Genomic DNA, 15,738 nt, shown 5'->3' on the forward strand with positions numbered 1-15,738 from the left:
ATATAGTCGTGCGTGCTCGCAATGAGAAACTTGCACAACATCTTTTGTCCTACCAGCCGGTGGCAGCCGGGCCTCAAGGGAAACTACTGGATATTAAGGTACTCCTTTTAATAGAGTACCGGAGCAAAGCATTAACACTCCGTGAACACATGTGATCCTCACATCGCTACCATTCCCTCCGGTTGTCCCGATTTCTGTCACTTCGGGGCCATCGGTTCCGGACAGCGACATGTGTATACAACTTATAGGTAAGACCATAAACAATGATTATCTTGATGAAACAATAACATGTTCAGATCTGAGATCATGGCACTCGGGCCCTAGTGACAAGCATTAAGCATAACAAGTTGCAACAATATCATCAAAGTACCAACTACGGACACTAGGCACTATGCCCTAACAATCTTATGCTATTACATGACCAATCTCATCCAATCCCTACCATCCCCTTCGGCCTACAGCGGGGGAATTACTCACACATGGATGGGGGAAACATGGCTGGTTGATGTAGAGGCGTTGGCGGTGATGGCGGCGATGATCTCCTCCAATTCCCCGTCCCGGCGGAGTGCCGAACGGAGACCGGCTCCCGCGACGGAGTTTCGCGATGTGGCGGCGTTCTGGAGGGTTTCTGGCGACTTCGACTTCTCCCCGTGCGTTTTTAGGTCGAGGTCGATAAATAGTCCGAAGGAAGGCGTCGGAGGCCGGCCGAGGGGGCCACACCACAGGGCCGCGCGGGCCCCCCCTGGGCCGCGCCGCCCTATGGTGTGGGGCCCTCGGGCCTCCACTTCAATTGCCCTTCTGGCTCCGTTAGTTTCCTGGGAAAATAGGGCCTTCTGCATAAATTCCGAGGTTTTTCCCGAAAGTTGGATTTCTGCACAAAAACGAGACACCAGAGCAGTTCTGCTGAAAACAGCGTTAGTCCGTGTTAGTTGCATCCAAAACACACAAATTAGAGGCAAAACAATAGCAAAAGTGTTCGGGAAAGTAGATACGTTTTGGACGTATCATTTACCAACTGATTTTTGGCTTTTTTTTTCTTCTTTCGATCTCCTGCCGCCTTTAAAACGTTGACGACGCTGCTGGCTCACGGGTCCCACATGTCAGCCTCTATAAACAATAAACGTTGAGGATGCTGCTGCCTCATGGGTCCCGCAGGTCATCCTCTCAGAATGATAAATGTTTTCTTTTCTTGGATTTTTTTTACCAACTTATTTTTGGTTTTTTTATATTTTCGATCCCCTGCCGCCTTTGAAACGTTGACGACGCTGCTGGCTCATGGGTCCCCGACGTCAGCCTCCCCGTACAAGAAACATGTGATATCTTATTTTGCAGACAATAAACATTGTATTTCGCTCTGACCTATTGCAAACTGATAAATTAAATCTTTATATTTACATAAACAAACATATATGTTGAATCTCCTTGTTTTTGTTTTTGTGAAGCATAGGACTTTCCTGTTTTTTTTTAGAAAAATCTGAACTTTCCTGTTTTGGAGTGGGCTGAAATTGTACGAGTCAAAAGGCCCAGCAAGATAGTTCGAAGGCCCAGATGTCCAGATGCAGCCCAATTGAAATCTTTCTTTTCTTGGATTTCTGGCTACTTCATTTTTCTTTTGGTCCTGTGCCGCCTTGGAAGCGTTGAGACCGCTGCTACAAAATGGGACCCGCATGTCATTCTCTATGTACTATAAAACTTTCTTTTCTTGGATTTTTTTTGGCACCTCATATTTGGTCATTTGCCTTTTTCTTTCGATCGCCTGCCGCCTCTCAAACGTTGATACAGCTGCTGCTAAATGGGACCCGCATGTCATCCTCTATGTACATTCAAGTTTCTTTTCTTGGATTATTTTTGGCTCTTGATATTTGGTCACTTGCCTTTTTCTTTCGATCTCATGCCACGTTTGAAACGTTGAGGAACCTGCTGCTAAATGGGACCCGCATGTCATCCTCTATGTGTTATAAAAGTTCATTTTCTTGGATTTTTTTTCACCCTCTGATTTTTGGCTATTTCCTTTTTCTTTTCATCCCCTGCCACCTTGGAAACGTTGAGTAAGCTGCTGGCTCATGGGACCCGCATGTCATCCTCTATGTCCATCAACTTTCTTTTCTTGGATTTTTTGAGCCCCTAATTTCTAGCTACTTTCTTTTTCTTTTGATCTCAAGACGCATTTGAAACATTGAGACCGCTGCTGCAAAATGGGACCCGCATGTCATCCTATATGTACAATAAATCTTGGATTATTTTTGGCTCCTGATATTTGGTCACTTGCCTTTTTTTTTGATCACCTGCCGCCTTTGAAACGTTGAGGATTCTGCTGGCTCATGGGTCCCACATGTCAGCCTCTATGAACAATAAAGTTTCTTTTCTTGGATTATCTTTGGCTCCTGATATTTTGTCACTTGCCTTTTTCTTTTGATCTCATGCCGCCTCTGAAACGTGGAGTAACCTGCTGGCTCATGGGTCCCGCATGTCATCCTCTACGAACAATAAAAGTTTCCTTTCTTGGAGTTATTTTTGACCCCTAATTTCTGGCTATTTGCCTTTTTCTTTTGATCCCCTGCCCCCTTTGAAACGATGAGGAAGATGTTGGCAGGTCGGTCCCACGTGTCATCCTCTATGAACAATAAAAGTTTCCTTTGGTGGATTTATTTTTGACCCCTAATTAATTTCTGGCTATTTCCTTTTTTTTCTTTTGATCCCCTGTCGCTTCTCAAATGGTGATACCGCTGATGCTAAATGGGACCCGCATGTCATCCTCTATGTACTATAAAACTTTCTTTTCTTGGATTTTTTTGGCACCTCATATTTGGTCACTTGCCTTTTTCTTTCGATCGCCTGCCGCCTCTCAAACATTGATACTGTTTCTTGCTAAATGGGACCCGCATGTCATCCTCTATGTACAATAAAGTTTCTTTTCTTGGATTATCTTTGGCTCCTGATATTTGGTCACTTGCCTTTTTCTTTCGATCTCATGCCGACTTTGAAACGTTCAAAGCTTTGGCTCATGGGTCCCGCATGTCATCCTCTATGAACAATAAAAGTTTCCTTTGTTGGATTTATTTTTTACCCTACTTAATTTCTGGCTATTTCCTTTTTCTTTTGATCCCCTGCCGCCTTGGAATAGTTGAGGATGCTGCTGCCTCATGGGTCCCGCATGTCATCCCCTCAGAAAGGTAAATGTTTCTTTTCTTGGTTTTGTTTACCAACTGATTTTTGGCTTATTTTTTCTTTCGATCTCCTGCCGCCTTTAAAACATTGACGACGCTGCTGGCTCATGGGTCCCTGATATCTTGATTATTTTGCAGACAATAAACAGTGTATTTCGCTCTGAGCTATTGCAAAGGGATAAATTAAATCTTTGTTTTTACATAAACAAACTTATATGTTGAATCTCCTTGTTTTTTGTTTTTGCCAAGCATTGGACTTTCCTGTTTTGGAGTGGGCTTAAATTGTACGAGTCAAAAGGCTTCCAGCACGATAGTTCGAAGGCCCAGAGATGTCCGAGATGCAGCCCAATTGAAATCTTTCTTTTCATGGATTTTTTGACACCACGATTTACGGCTACTTCCTTTTTCTTTTGATCTGTGCACTTTGGAAACTATGAGACCGCTATTGCAAAATGGGACCCACATGTCATCCTCTATGTACAATAAAAGTTTCTTTTCTTGGATTATCTTTGGCTCCTGATATTTGGTCACTTGCCTTTTTTCTTTCGATCCCGTGCAAAATGGGACCCGCATGTCGTCCTCTATTTACAAAAAAAGTTTCCTTTCTTGGAGTTATTTTTTACCCTAATTTGTGGCTACTTCCTTTTTTTTTGATCCCCTGCCGCCTTTGAAACGTTGAGGACTCTGCTGGCTCATGGGCCCCACATGTCAGCCTCTGTGAACAATAAACCTTTCCTCTGTGAACACTAGCATTGACGAACTGAATGTGAACATGCGTTACAGGCTTTTTTTAGTAAATTTTGTCAACCAATTGCTAGCTTCTGTATATATCACTAGTAGTACATACATCGCGAAAGCATTAGAATATTAGACCATGTTCACAAGAATAACATCAAGTCTGAAGTACATTAACAGAGTGATAAAATATATTGTTCAGACCAGTACAAAATATAGGGAGTTAAACTAACACTATGCAGAAATTGGCCCATCTCTTGCATATATCCCTCTAGCAAAGGGATCAGCCACTGACAAGTCATGTACCAACCAGCTAAGAACACCGTCCGAGCTGAACTTATCTAAGGATGGTAAATATCCAAACTGAAAATCAACATCTCTATAAGCGGTGTTCTTCAGGTCTAGCTGCTTGAACTGGGTATCCCACCAGATCTTCTTGTGATGATATCTTACACCAAAATTCATTACTTTGAGCATTCTAGTGTTCTGTATAAAGAACCTGGAGACAATAACATCATTTCTCCTTCCTCGGTAGTCAGAAATCGAAATTTCTTTGAGGTGGAGATCAAGGCATTCAATGGGACAGGCTGGCTCATTATGCAGCACATGAACCTTATTGCCGGTTCTATAAAACTGCAAAGAAGTCAAATTAAGTAGTCAGTACAATAACAAAGTACTTCATAGCTATCAACTAATGAATATCTCAGGTGAGTTGAATCATGTGTTAATTGAGGACCGTGGAACAACATAATCCCCTGACATGTTCCAATTTGATAGATGCACTTTTTTACATCTGTTATTGTCATTGTAAAGTTGGGGAAAGGTTACCAACATGGGAAACTCCAATCCGCAACTAGTTGCGGGTGCACCCCATTTTTCTTTTGACACTTCCAAGTTTCCAAAAAAAATGTAAACTAAAAGTCTGGACATACATTGTGTTCTTGATGAGGTCTAAGACCCCGTGTGTGGCCCGATCTCGCGGATTGACTTCGAAACCAAGGGGGAAGATGGGAAAACGCGAGGAACACGAAGAACACGGCGATGAACACGAGGAACTCCGAGACTCACGCACACACACACCCCGATACACCCGATGCTTACCTCCGTGGCTCGATGGACCACGCCAATAGAATCACCCGGAAGAGGCACGCGGCAGAATTCCCGGTGAGAGATTGGGATTGGAGAAGAAGAGCTTGGTGAGGGAGAGAGAGTATCTTGTACTAGAATCTCACTCAACAAGTTCCAAATCAACAACCAAGGTGCCTTGATTACAGAGGGATGATACCCAAGGGAGACTAAGCTCAAATTTAGGTTTGAGTTCAAAACAAGTCTAACCCTAATCTGGAGGAAGGGGTGAGGTACTTATAGGTCCAGATTCGTACAGGGGTAAAATCGGCACTACATAAATTATCCTGGTCCATAGATGCGAAATCAACGGCTGAGATGAAGTCAACAGGGGCTTGGCCGGCAGTGCCGGTGATGATTGGCCGGCAGTGCCGGTGGGGCCAGCAGTGCCGCTGGTCAGAGGCCGGCAGTGCCGCTGGTCACGTCTTCCGCTGGAGAGGCCGGCAGTGCCGGTGTCAGGGGGGCGGCAGTGCCGGGGTGAGCAGGCCGGCAGTGCCGGTTGCTTGAGGCCGGCAGTGCCGGGGTGAGCAGGCCGGCAGTGCCGGTGCTGGAGGCCGGCGATGCCGGCCTGGGGCGTCCTTCGGCGGCCACTCTTCTCCTCCTCCTTCCTTGTCCATCTTCGGGTCTGCTGCGACTTCCTTCTCTCGAGGTTCATATCTGATAACACAAAGCATATCGGCCTGAGGTAGTAGTCCATCCAATGGGGTATCAAGATCAAGGGTAGTGAGGAGTGAGTTCACCTTATCATGTAGCGCTTTGACTCGGGCTCGTGTCATCGGTCCACTTGGGGGACTTGTTGGTCTTGGTGTGGTGGTGACCGAAGGCCACCCCGCATCATCTCCCCCCCCCTTGGGAAAGAGTCGTCCTCGACTCTTGTTCCTCTCCATCTTCATGATATGGCGACAAGTCCGCAACGTTGAAGGTGTTGCTCACCAAGTACTTGGAGGTGGGAATGTCGATGACGTAAGCGTTGTTGTTGATGCGTTTGAGAACCTTGAAGGGGCCATCTCCTCTTGGCTTGAGTTTGGAGTTGCGTTCACGAGGGAACCGTTCCTTCCGGAGGTGGATCCAAACGAGGTCTCCTTCTTGAAATATCCTTTCCTTCTTCTTGGCGTTGAGGCGGGCAGCTTGACGAAGCACATGTTCTTGTATGGTTGCCCTTGTCTCTTCATGTAGTTTCTTCACGTCGGCGGCGCGCTTGGCGAAGTCCATGTTCGTCCGCTCATGAAGGGGAAGTGGTAGTATGTCGAGTGGCGTGAGCGGCTCGAACCCGTAGACGACCATGAATGGGCTCCTTGATGTAGTCGAGTGCTTGGCGCGGTTGTAGGCGAACTCCGCGTGTGGGATGCATTCCTCCCATGACTTCAAGTTTTTCTTCACGAGGATGCGTAGGAGGGTGGAGAGGCTTCGATTGACCACTTCCGTTTGGCCGTCCGTTTGCGGGTGCGATGATGATGAGAATAAGAGCTTCACTCCAAATTTTGCCATGAGCGTCTTCCAAAGATAACTCATGAACTTGACGTCTCGATCCGACACAATGCTTTGTGGCACTCCATGTAGGCGAACGATTTCCCTGAAAAACAATGAAGCAATGTGTGAAGCATCGTCGCTCTTATGGCAAGGTATGAAATGAGCCATCTTAGAGAATCTATCCACTACCACAAATATAGAGTCATGACCATGCTTAGTGCGAGGCAAGCCTAAAACGAAATCCATGCTAATATCGGTCCATGGTGCATGTGGAATAGGCAATGGGGTATAAAGACCATAGGGATTGGAGGTAGACTTAGCTTGTAAGCATGTGGTGCACCGGCGGCAAAGGCGTTCTACGTCGCGGTACATTCTTGGCCAATAGTAGTGGGTTGAGAGCATGGCATATGTCTTCTCTCGACCAAAGTGACCCATAAGACCTCCTCCATGAGACTCTTGCAAAAGCAATTTTCGAAGCGAAGACTCGGGAATGCAAATCTTGTTAGCTTTGAACAAATAGCCATCATGCAAATAGAAATCATCCACTCCTCGCTCAACGGAGCACTTCTCAAAAATGGGAGCAAAGAAAGAATCGGAAGGATAGAGTTCTTTGATCTCTTCAAGTCCCAAAACATGAAAATCCAAACGAGTTAGCAAAAGGGTGTTTTTGCGGGAAAGAGCATCCGCCACAACATTGTCCTTGCCCTTCTTGTATTTGATCACATATGGGAAGGACTCAATGAACTCGACCCATTTTGCATGTCGCTTGTTCAAGTTGTGTTGGCTTTTCAAATATTTCAAGGACTCATGGTCGGAATGAATGATAAACTCTTTTGGCCAAAGATAGTGTTGCCAAACTTCAAGAACACGAACCAAAGCGTAGAGCTCCTTGTCATATATAGGATAGTTGAGGCGTGCGCCATCTAACTTCTCACTATAGTATGCCACGGGTTTGCCCTCTTGCATAAGAACACCGCCAATACCAAGCCCACTTGCATCACACTCAATCTCAAAAGTTTTGGCAAAATTTGGAAGAACAAGAAGTGGAGCTTCGGTAAGACGTTTCTTCAACTCATCAAAAGCATTTTGTTGGGCCTTGCCCCAAACAAACGGAACATTCTTCTTGGTAAGCTCATTCAAAGGGCAAGCGATGGTGCTAAAGTCTTTCACAAAGCGGCGATAAAACCCGGCAAGTCCATGGAAGCTTCGGACTTGGCCAACATTTGTAGGGGTAGGCCAATTATGGATGGCCTCCACCTTGGAAGAATCAACTTCAATCCCATTAGCGGAAACCACAAAACCAAGAAAAACCAATTTGTTTTGAGCAAATGTGCATTTGGGGAGGTTAGCATAAAGCTTTTCATGGCGCAAGATGCACAAGACTTCTCTCACATGTTGCACATGGTCCTCGAGGTTTTTGCTATAAATAAGAATATCATCGAAGTAGACAACCACGCTCTTGCCAATGAGAGGACGCAAGATGTGATTCATGAGGCGCATGAAAGTAGATGGTGCATTGGAAAGACCAAAAGGCATAACAAGCCATTCATAGAGACCAAGTTTGGTCTTGAATGCCGTTTTCCATTCGTCGCCAATAGCCATGCGGATTTGATGGTAACCACTACGCAAATCGACTTTAGAGAAAATCGTGGCACCACTAAGTTCATCAAGCATATCATCTAAACGAGGAATGGGATGGCGGTAACGGACGGTAATGGCATTGATGGGGCGACAATCCATACACATCCGTTGCGTCTCATCCGGTTTAGGCACAAGGATCACGGGAACCGCACAAGGGCTAAGGCTTTCTCGGACGTACCCTTTGGCGAGGAGATCTTGAATTTGGCGGTTGATCTCCTTTGTCTCTTCGGGGTTGGTGCGGTAGGCGGCACGGTTTGGGAGCGGAGCGCCGGGTATTAGGTCGATGCGGTGTTCTATGCCGCGGAGTGGTGGTAGTCCATGAGGGAGCTCGTCGGGGAAGACGTCTTGAAATTCCTGCAAAAGAGACAACAAAGACGGAGGAATGTTGGTTAAGTCGTTAGTCTCCGACGCGGGTCCCTTGCATATGAGCACATAGTGCAATATGGTGGATGGGTTCTCTTGGAGCTCTCTCCACTCACTCTTGGTGGCTAGAAGGACACTCTTGGGCTCACTCATGTATGGCTTGTGGCGCTCACTATCTTTGTGGTGGGTCGCTCCCTCTCCTCTCATCTCACTATGGGTGCGGAGTTGTGCCCTCGCTAAAACCTTCGCATTATCCGCGATGATTTGGCTAGGAGTCATCGGGCGCAACTCGAACTTCTTGTCGTTGACCTTGAAGGTGTATGTGTTGGAGAGTCCATCATGTATAGCCTTCTTGTCATATTGCCAAGGGCGGCCCAGCAACATGTGGCACACCGTCATGGGTACTACGTCACACTCGATGGTGTCCTCATAAGGGCCGATCTTGAAGTTGACGGTGACGGTATGTTGTATCTTGACGTTGCCCTTGTCACTCAACCATTGGATATGGTAGGGGTGAGGATGCTTGCGGAGAGTAAGGTGGAGCTTCTCACACAACTCGGTGCTCGCAAGGTTATGGCAACTTCCACCATCGATGATGACCTTGATAGACTTGCCACCAATTCCGGCACGGGTTTGGAAGATGTTGCACCGTTGTTCTTCCATATCATGAGGTTGTGTGGTTAGCACCCTTGTGACCACAAGTGAGGGACTTGGGTCATGTTCACATAAGAGAGGATCTTCTCCACTTTCTTGCTCATAAGCTTCTTCACTTGCCACGGCGGCTTGCACAAGGGCTTCATATTCATCCTCATCAAGAGTCTCGATGTCACCATTCTCCATAGTGATCATGACCTTGGTGTTCTTGCACTCAAACGATTTGTGACCTTGGGTGCCACACTTGAAGCAAGTGACACTAGAGGGTCCCGTGGATGCCTTAGAGGAGGCGGTGGAGGAGACCGTTTGCTTCATTCGACTTTGGATAGTCGGCTTCTTGGAAGGTGTAGAGGATGCGTCGGCCTTGGCACTTGTAGCATAAGGAGTTGATGAAGTAGGAGGAGTCGATGTAGCGAGCTTGGTGGAGAAATAGGACTTGGCCTTGGAGTACTTGATGTCCTCAATCACTTGGCGCTCGGCCTTCGATGCTTGGTGGACTAGCTCAACCATGTTGGAGTAAGGTTGGAACTCGACAATCCTCTTGATGGGATAAGTAAGGCCATTGAAGAAACGAGCAATTGTTTGTTCCTCCGACTCTTGGATGTTGGCTCGCATCATAGTGAGCTCCATCTCCTTGTAGAACTCCTCAACGGTCTTGGTGCCTTGCTTCAACTTTTGGAGCTTGTTGAAGAGGTCGGTCATGTAGTGTGCGGGGACAAAACGAGCATGCATCTCCTTCTTCATATCTTCCCAAGTGTCAATAGGAGGTTCACCCTTCTCTTCCCGAAGAGTGAGGACTTGCTCCCACCAAGTGTTGGCGTAGTCTTCAAACTCGAGTGATGCCATAGCCACTTTCTTGGCACCGGAGTAGTTGTGGATGCGGAAGATCTTGTCCACCTTGAGTGCCCATGAGAGGTATGCTTCGCGTCGTCTTCACCTTTGAACTTGGGCATGTTGAACTTGAGCTTGCCATACATGTTCTCTTCATCCTCCAAGTTTCTTCTACGAGGAGGGGCGCCGTCATCTCTTGCGGCTAGAGGTGGAATAGGAGGTCTTCTACGACCAACCATAGCATTGGGTTGGCGTTGGAGTTGAACACTTGCTTCACTTGGTTCACGGTGAGGATGTGGTTGAAGATCTTGTCGCGGTTGATGACGATGCTCAAGGTTGGGTCTCTCATCTTGATCATGGTGAAGTTCTCCTCGTCCACGTTGATCATGGTGAGGGTGGCGACGAAGATCTCGCCGAGGTGGATCTTGAGGGTCTTGGTCTTGTGGATGACCATCACGCCCATGGTGAGCATGGCGATCCACGTGGTGACGATCTTGTTGAAGGTCTTGAGCTTGTGGAGGACGCTCATGTGGACGAGCATGGCGATGTATTTCTCCACGCCTAGAGTTGGAGCGGGAGTCTTCATGACGAGCATGTGAGCGATGAGGTCGATGATGGTCTTCATGCCTTGAAGAAGAGCTTGGGGACGAAATGCCACCATGAGAGTAATGGTCTTCATGCCTTGAGGAAGAGCTTGATGAAGAGGAAGTAGAGCGGTGTCGACGATGGCGGCCCAAGTTGGTGATGGCGCGCTCGAGGCTATCCATGCGCCGCTCCATGTTGGCATCATTGGCCGCCATTTGGCCATTCAAGTTGTCCGTAGCTTCACGAAGAAGGGCCAAGTCGTGGTTCACGGTGGAGAAGTTGTGAGCCACTTCATTGTATTGCTCATCGATGCGCGTCTCGAAGAGGGAGAGTTGCTCCTTGAACTCTTGTCGTTGCGTCCATAGGTTGTGTTGAGTAGCCAACCTCTCGGTGTTGCGAAGGATCTCTTCATCCCTATTGGTATCTCCGTTCCTATCCATGATGGAAAGACAAGAACTATGTTGTGTATGTTAGTGGAAGGAGACTACCTCGCACTCTTACCAAGGTAAGATAGTATTGAGGCAATCCACCAATCCGAAAGCAAGATCAAGTGTATCGGGAACACACGCAAAACCACACGCAAAAGCTAGCAAATATGGTGTTAGGCGAGTGTTGTGGAAAGCCAAAAGACAAATCCAAGATCGAGTATGTTGTCAAAAGTGGGTGAGGTCCAAAAATTAAGTGTCCAAATGGTGATCACAAAAACACAGAAAAGTTGTGGAACACACACACGAGATAAGCGGGGTTAGTGCAACCAAAAGTGAGCGGAAAAGTGTATGTATAAGTGCTCGGTGTCACACTAACACAAGGAGAGCCAAAGCTTTGGTTGCAAAGGAAGAGACAACAAGATTCACACGCGGCCTCTCTTCTCGTATCTCTCTTTGCTTAAAAGCTTTTTCTCTCTTGTATATGTTGGCACTTGCACTCGTTTGTATCTTTGGTGGCACGTGGACACTTTGTATGTATGGGCGTATGGATGTATGGATGTATGGATGTATGGTGCTACTCGCACTCTTTTTGTGTTTTTGGGGCTTTTTCACACACTATGTTAGCGTTAGCCTCGCTTTTGCTATCTTGCCACACGAGTGTTTGCTTGGATGCTTTACTCAACGCGACACACACACCTCACAATGCGGGGCCACGTGCAATGTCTCGCAACACTAAACAAGCAATGCTCGGGAAGGTTGGATCGCAAAAGGAGTGAAGAGTTGCAAGTTATACCTCGATGTGTCGTAGGCGGTGATGATCACACAACTTGCAATATGGAGGAAGGATCAAGAGTACGTTTGCAAGTCGGGGTGCCGAGAGTGTCGTCGCTTGCGTCGTAGCTGCGGGTTAGATTTACACACAAGGCACTCAAACCAGAACAAGCAAACACAAAGGTTAAGACGTGGTCGAAAAGTGGCTGGTGGGCTTGGCTGGTCTCTGGCGGCAGTGCCGGCCTGAATCGGGCGGCAGTGCCGGCCTGGGCGGCAGTGCCGGCCTGGATGCGGCGGCAGTGCCCGGGCGCGGCATGCCGGCCTGATGGGGGCGGCAGTGCCGGTCCCTGACGAACAGCTCGAGCTGTTCTTCGCGAAAAGCGGCCCAAATTCGACCAAAACGTCAGAAATCGATGGAAATAAGGTCTAGAAAGTGGGGAAAACGTAGATCAACCAGAGGGGCACGAAATCCATGGATCAAAACCACTCAAAACGCAACCAAATCACAGATCGGTCAAAAGGCAATTTGGGGCTATTTTTGGGGATTTTTTGGAAAATTTTCTAGGGACGAAATCGGGTGGGTGGGAGGTCAAATCCGCGGTAACCAAGAGCTGCTGATACCATATGATGAGGTCTAAGACCCCGTGTGTGGCCCGATCTCGCGGATTGACTTCGAAACCAAGGGGGAAGATGGGAAAACGCGAGGAACACGAAGAACACGGCGATGAACACGAGGAACTCCGAGACTCACGCACACACACACCCCGATACACCCGATGCTTACCTCCGTGGCTCGATGGACCACGCCAATAGAATCACCCGGAAGAGGCACGCGGCAGAATTCCCGGTGAGAGATTGGGATTGGAGAAGAAGAGCTTGGTGAGGGAGAGAGAGTATCTTGTACTAGAATCTCACTCAACAAGTTCCAAATCAACAACCAAGGTGCCTTGATTACAGAGGGATGATACCCAAGGGAGACTAAGCTCAAATTTAGGTTTGAGTTCAAAACAAGTCTAACCCTAATCTGGAGGAAGGGGTGAGGTACTTATAGGTCCAGATTCGTACAGGGGTAAAATCGGCACTACATAAATTATCCTGGTCCATAGATGCGAAATCAACGGCTGAGATGAAGTCAACAGGGGCTTGGCCGGCAGTGCCGGTGATGATTGGCCGGCAGTGCCGGTGGGGCCGGCAGTGCCGCTGGTCAGAGGCCGGCAGTGCCGCTGGTCACGTCTTCCGCTGGAGAGGCCGGCAGTGCCGGTGTCAGGGGGGCGGCAGTGCCGGGGTGAGCAGGCCGGCAGTGCCGGTTGCTTGAGGCCGGCAGTGCCGGGGTGAGCACGCCGGCAGTGCCGGTGCCTGGAGGCCGGCAGTGCCGGCCCTGGGGGGGGCGTCCTTCGGCGGCCACTCTTCTCCTCCTCCTTCCTTGTCCATCTTCGGGTCTGCTGCGACTTCCTTCTCTCGAGGTTCATATCTGATAACACAAAGCATATCGGCCTGAGGTAGTAGTCCATCCAATGGGGTATCAAGATCAAGGGTAGTGAGGAGTGAGTTCACCTTATCATGTAGCGCTTTGACTCGGGCTCGTGTCATCGGTCCACTTGGGGGACTTGTTGGTCTTGGTGTGGTGGTGACCGAAGGCCACCCCGCATCAGTTCTATCATGTGCTTCTGTGAAGTTTCATCCAAAAATATGATAATATGTGATCTACACAAAAAAAGAACAAATGATGTGTAAATAGCAAGTCACACTATTTACATATGTCTTCTCTTTTTTACACAGATCACATATTATCATGTGTTTATATGAAACTTCACAGATGCACAAGATACAACACATTGTATGACAAGAAGTTTAGTTTTGAACCAACATAATATAACTCCATTGTGGATGTTCTTCTAGTACAATTGTTCAACTGATCTAGGCTAATAACAGGTTAACTCCATGTAACTCTACAGTTTTTGCTCATAGTGGTAAACAGTTAACAACAACGAATTTACCTGGATATATAGCTTCTCCGTGCAGGGAAAGCATCTAAGAAATGCAAGTAGTTGATCCAGACGAGGGCCGTCAGATTTTAGAACCAAGTTCTTCACTGTGCACAGAGAATTTTCCAAGCTTATGGGCATCATCCTCTACAGGACAATGGTACATATGTCAAAAAAAATAACAAAAATGTGAGTTAATTCAACAAGAAGAAGGCTGTTCTACCAAAAAGTTTATGCGTCCAATAACAAGTTGGCAGCCAGGGTACGACGCAAAGCCCAACACCATCAACTTTGGTGCGTTGGCGACCTGGATTAGTAGTGGAACATCATCAACGCATATGACCAATCTCTCGAGGCAAGATGCATCCATAATTTGCACCGTGTCTAACTGAATAAGTTCGGTGGTGTTGCGTTTCCAATAGCTAGCCACACTAATTGTACGAAGATTTGGCATTTGAATGTAGAGTTGGGTGAACCCGTGGACCCCCTCAAGGTGAAGTGCCTCGAGCACAATACAGCGGGTGAACAGGCGGTTGATGTTCGTCGCCTTACAGATGTAGACGTCATAGAGCAAGAGCCTTTTGAGTTGGGGGAAAAGAAGCATGGAGTTGGCATGAATCTCGGGCAAATAGCAAGTAGAAATGCTGACAATGTGCAGCGTGGGCACGCAGCGGAACGCGGACAGCGGGAAGGAGCGCATCACTGTTCCAGCATCAAATCTGAGGTTCTCGACGCAAGATAGGGTGCTGGACCGGAACCAGCTGTCGAGCGTGGTGTCGACCTTGCAAGTGATTCTGAAGGGGTCGATTGACACGCTTCTGGCGGGGCCAGGGTGAGCGGCGAGGATACTGGAGACCGCGGCGATGCGTTTGTGGTTTTGCTTGGCGAGTTGGTCGTCGATCTCGAGGTTAAGTGGGACGGAGTGCCAGAGGTGGCGCCACCGTTTGGAGACCAAGGTTGTGCTTACAGCGGATATAGTGGGCAGGTAGGAGATGATGATGTGGAGAATCTGGTCCGGTAGGCGGCTGATGAGGTCGTTGTCGCCGATGAGGAGGTTAAGTGGGACGGAGCGCCAGAGGTGGCGCCACCGTTTGGAGAGCAATGTTGTCCTTACAGCGGATATCATGGGCAGGAGGGAGATGATGATGTGCAGCATCTCGTCGGGGAGGCGGCTGATGAGGTCGAGGCTCGACGGAGGCTCTTCCCGATCTGGCTCGACCCGCCTTCGGGAGTTGAGCGGCTCCGCCTCCATCTGACACGGCGGCGACACACGCAACGCCGCAGTCGTCTGCTCGAAGTGTGTAGCAGGTAGCGGAGCGGATCTGCTGGACAGGGGAATAGGCGCAGCGGCGGTGGTGAGGACAGAAAGGTACTCGGCGGTGGATTTAGGTGGATGGCGGATGCAAGTGCGCTGGGGGGGTTTGGTGGAGTCGGCTAGGGCTATGCAAGGGACTTTTGCGGCGGGCGGCCAGCGGGGTGCTGAGGAGAGAAAGGTATACTACTACTAATGATGCGGTGCGGCGTTTGCGTCTCCCTTCCCCACGCGTGCAGCCTTCACATTTCACAAGACGTGCGAGTTTTTCAACAGAGATTATCAAGTGGAGAGACTTTCCCAATGCAATTGTCTCTCCACTTGATAATCACTCTTGAAAACACCGAGGAGATGGCGGTGAAAAAGACGGAGAGGCAAGGAAAAAAAACAATATGAATTGAAATCAAATATAATACGGGCGTTCCTTCTCTCTCTGGTCTCTGCTGCACTTACTGCACCTGTGGTGCAGGCGTGTGACCCGAGAAGAAGCTAATGTACTGTATAGCCGTCCCTTGCACGCCGTGTAGCTGTATTTTGTCTCGTCAAATCAGCTCGGGACAGTTTCAGCAGAGTTTTTTCTTGCCATCATCATAATAGGCGAACATTACCACGGGCACACGGTAGTGCACATCCAACTTCTACTACTCAATCCTCCATATGCTGCACAAACC

The sequence above is a fragment of the Lolium perenne genome, chromosome 6 (assembly GCF_019359855.2).
Source record: "Lolium perenne isolate Kyuss_39 chromosome 6, Kyuss_2.0, whole genome shotgun sequence".
Taxonomy (NCBI): Eukaryota; Viridiplantae; Streptophyta; class Magnoliopsida; order Poales; family Poaceae; genus Lolium; species Lolium perenne.